Source organism: Quercus lobata, unplaced genomic scaffold, assembly GCF_001633185.2.
Source record: "Quercus lobata isolate SW786 unplaced genomic scaffold, ValleyOak3.0 Primary Assembly Scq3eQI_205, whole genome shotgun sequence".
NCBI lineage: Eukaryota > Viridiplantae > Streptophyta > Magnoliopsida > Fagales > Fagaceae > Quercus > Quercus lobata.
The window spans coordinates 52,688-57,411 of record NW_022154710.1 but is presented as its reverse complement, the minus strand read 5'-3'; the positions used below and the strand labels follow the sequence as shown (position 1 = coordinate 57,411).

At 36.0% G+C, this 4,724-nt stretch overlaps 1 pseudogene; it reads right to left on the bottom strand.

The window, feature by feature from the left end:
* Positions 1–994: 994 nt before the first annotated feature.
* On the bottom strand, positions 995–3,301 carry LOC115973036 (annotated as a pseudogene).
* Positions 3,302–4,724: the final 1,423 nt, after the last annotated feature.

Genomic DNA, 4,724 nt, shown 5'->3' with positions numbered 1-4,724 from the left:
CAGGACTTGGAATATGTAAATTAAAGAAACATATGGTACTAATAAAGAAGCCATGCTATTGCCAATTAATGGCCACATGAATGACTCGGGTTGAAAGATCCCTTCAAATTTTGAACTACTAATATTAGACATTGAACAAGAGAATTTATTAAAAGTATGGAAATTACCCTATTGCGTCAAGCAAAAAAAGATGGTTCAATGAAAAGCCACCGTGGTCCTGATAGAACTGAAAGCAATATTGGAGTAGCAACATTAACATGCACTTCCTGATTACCAACTCTAGCTCTTGAGTTTGGTAAAGGTGGATTCAAAAAGCAATAATCTAAGGGTGTGTTTGTTTTGGGCGAAAATGGTTTCAGGAAATCATTTTCCGTAAAATAGGCTGTTTGGTTGGTTTTGAAAATTGAATTTTTCGGAAATCATTTTCAGTTGACCGTAAAAAAGCAACGTTGACCACGGAAATTCATTTCAGTTCCTATTTTCACTTCAAATGATTTTCGGAACTGGAAACACGCAAAGAGAGCTCACAGACTCATAAAGGGAGAACGAGAGAGAGAGAAAGAATGATCTCATGAATGCACCGCGCTGAGGGAGAAATATCGTGCCGTCGATCGTAATCTCACCTTTGCGCTGATCGCGATCGATGCTTCGCAAGATCGCGTAGTCGATCGGGATCTAGCGAAGCACCGCGCCGATCTTGCCTTCGCCTCCGCCGTGCGACCTCGCCCCTCGTCGAACCCAATTGCCTCTCTCTCTTCCTTCTTCTCTCAATTTGACCGGATTTGATGATTTTTTTTTCTGGGTTTTGTCCGTGTTTTTCTGGGTTTTGTCTCTTCCTTCTTCTTATCCAAACATCAGAAAATATTTTTCGAAAAATCTTTTGAAATGCAACCAAACACATGAAAACATTTTCCTTTCCGGAAAATAGCATTTCCGGAAAATGGAATATTTTCCAAAAATACTTTTATACGAACCAAACACAGCCTAAGTCAAATTAAACATCCACAACACCCTCCAAGACCTGAACCACCATGGACATGGAAGGCCTCTTTGTGAAATTATTTTGCAAACACCATTTTGCAACCCTCATCATATTCACAATTTTTGCTTCATGTAATTGCATATCTTTACTATACTTATCAACCAAATCCAACAATCGGTCCCCCTCAATCTTTTTCTTGAATAGATCAAGTAGATGCATTGCTTCTTCTAGTTGAGAGCTAGCTATCAAAATTTCTCCTTCCACACAATATTTCCAAGAGGACTATTCCGAAGCTATGCACATGAACTTTTTCTGTAATTACTGAACTCAACCATTCTAGAGTCATGTAGCTAGGAGTTCCTCTCATGTTTGTCACAACTTTACTTTGGTTATGGTCAACTAGTTTAGATAACCCAAAATCACAGACTTTTGCACTAAAATTCTTATCCAAAAGAATGTTTTGGGGTTTTATGTCCAAGTGAACTATCTTTTGCCTACATTCCTCATGTAAATAAGTTAGTCCCCTTGCTATGTCAAGGAAGATCTTCTTTCTATGTTGCCAATCAAGCAACATCTTAGGATTTTTGTGAAATAACCATCTATCTAAAGAACCATTAGACATGTATTCATAAACAAGAAGCCTATGAGATTTTTCATCGCAAAATCCAACTAGTCTTACCAAGTTTAAATGATGAATGCTACCAATTGTCTTGACTTCAGCTAAAAATGATTTCTTGATTTGACCGTAACCATCAAGACACTTCACTGCAACTTTAGTGCCATTAGTTAGAGTCCCTTCAAAAACTATGCCAAATCCTCCCCCACCAAGCTCTTTGTTGAAATTTTCTATGATGGCTTGTAAATCACCATAAGAATATCTTGTTGTCATTCTTGGTACATGATCTAAGTAATACTCTTCAGCGTCAGCAGCATTTTCTTTCTTCCAAAATAGAAAAATAAGGATTCCAATAAAAAGAAATAGTACAAAGAAAGATGCGATGCTGGACCCCAAAATTATTTCAAATTGATGTTTTTGTGGAGGAGGATCACTCTGCACCTTGATGTATACTTTGAAGAAAGGATCTTTCTCTTCAACAATGGACATCAGTGAAAAAACTTGGGATTGTAAGTAGCAATTCCCCACAAGGTTGCTTGAATTATAAATTGTAGCTTTGCATGAGCAATTTTTTAAGCATGCCTGCTTACAACTCTCTAAGTTTATACCTCGGTGATCTGGATTTACAATGAGGGGATCTGTACTAAAGAGAAAGTATGTGATGTTCTCGAGCTCTAAAAGAATCTGATATTTGGAAGCTTCACAAGACAATGGAGTAACTAAGGAGCATCCATGGCTAGGCAACTTGTCATTGATTTGTGGAAAATAGCTAGTACCATTTATGGGTTCAGGACAACTACACTGGTCGTTTGTACGAACACCATAATTGCCGCAAGCCGTGGGGTAGCCACAATAATGAATAGATTGTGCGAGAAACTGAGAATATCACCGACTTCCACCCAATCCATATCATACACTCTCAAGTGTCCGTCAGGCCCAATTCTCAGGTACCGTGACGATAATTCTGAAGGAAAGAGTAATTCAGCATATGGTTCACATAATAGATCAACTGCGAAGAAAGCTAAGCTTTGATTCAGAAATTGAATATAACTGAATTTGAGATTATATGGCCTATAAGAAAAATAGGGTTGGGGAGGATTAGAATTGATATAAGCAAAAAACCCCTCTACAGTGAAGCATAGTCAAGGCATGCACAGATTTCTATTAAGCACTCTCTATATAGCTATTTTAGATGTGCCAAAAGAAAAAACCCATGCAGCAGTGGAGCAATAACTAATTTTTTTAGCTGAATTGCTACAGTACACATCTATAAATAGATGTGCACTGTAGCTAAAAAAAAAAAAGTAATTTTTTATTCCAGCCAGTACAACTTACTTCTTTTTTTATTCATTTTTTTATCACACCGGTCTCATTCACTCTTATCATTTGAAGCTCAAGTCTCAAGTCTCTCAAGCTCACTCTCTCAACTTCAATCTCTCAAGCTCACTCTGTTTACCACCGCTGCCATCGAAGCTCGACGTCACTGACCCATCAGCCGTCCCAAACCGCCGATCAGCCTCAGACCCACGCCGCCATCTGCCTTAGACCCACGCCGCTGATTGCCTCAGACCCACTTCTCTCTCTCTCTCTCTCTCTCTCTCTCTCTCTCTCTCTCTCTCTCTCTCTCTGTTTTTAGCTCCGATCGAGTCCCACATTACCCGACCCACCTCATATCGGAGCATTCCGTTTCGCTTTGCACTCATCATCACTGTTTATGATCACTGATCGATGATCGGCACAGGTCTCATTGGCCAGTACCGAATCGAATAGAGTATCAGACATGGGTTTCAGTTTGGTTGTGTTGATTTTTCTGGGTTTTTGTTTTGTTCTTCTTCACTGGTTTGGCTGTGTTGATTTTCTGGGTTTTTGTTTTGTTCTTCTTCACTGATTTTGATGGGCACAGTGGGGTTGTGGTTGTGCAGTGATTTTTATGGGTTTGATAGTGGTTGTAGTGGTATGTTGGTGGTTGAATGAAATATTATTTTATTGTAGTATTTATATTATTTTATTGTAGTATTTATATTATTTTATTATATTAAAAGGTAAAATAGCTCCACTGTTGTAGGGTGTGAGAAGGTAAAATAGATAAAGTGACTTTTTATGTAGCTAAAAAGCTAAAAATTTAGATCCACTGCTGTGGATGCTCTTAGTAGCAGTTTGTTAGAATCTTAGGTTCTATAAAACATGAACATTGATTCTAGATTTGATTTATAGTTGAACTTTATTGATTGTTAAATATGAGGAATAGTTTTGGTTTTAGTTTCTTATAAAAAAAAAAAAAGTTTTTGTTTTTATTGGATTTGATCTGATTGGATAGCTTTTGGGAGTGATTGGGATCAAAAGTGCTATATTTAGGCAAATCATCAATCTCCCACATTTATTTATTGGTTGCATAGAAAGTTTTTTTTGAAATGCTTCACATAAATCTGTTGGTTCCATGCACAGGACTTACATGTGGACGGTGGAGTGTTTGGTTGATTTGAAAATAAACGAAATTTGATCAAAATAGATCTCAATAATCTACAGTAGGTTGTATTAATTAGCAAAGATGGGAGCACATGGAACCCGCTTAAGAATTGATTTATTTCATTTTTTTTTAGTGAATCTTTAAGAGTATGCTTGCTTGCTTGCAACTGGTGCTTATAGAACTTAAACAAGAAGTTAGGCCTATGAAAATCAAGGCCGGCTCAACATAATTTGAGTCATAAGGCAAAAAACTTATGTGGAGTCTTTTATATGTAAATATTAATTAAATAAAATTATTTAATACTAATTAAATTAAGACTAATTTGATGTATTAAATTAAAAATAGATGAATAATACTAACTAAACTAAGGTTAATTTTATATAGAAGATTGAATATTATAGTTGAAACATAAATTTTAAAATAGAACTTACTTTAACTTAGATATATGACTCTGCGAAGTCAAATAAAGTTGTAATCTAAATTTTAATTTTATATCTTCTTTTTAGGAAGAAAAGATAGATAGATATTATTTGGTATGTGACTTTGTAGGATATTAGTTTATAAAAATTAATGTCTCAAACTATTATGGGAGATTAGTCATCATTGATGATCTAACACATTTGCAACATATTTTAAAAAACATTTTAGGGTTTCAATTG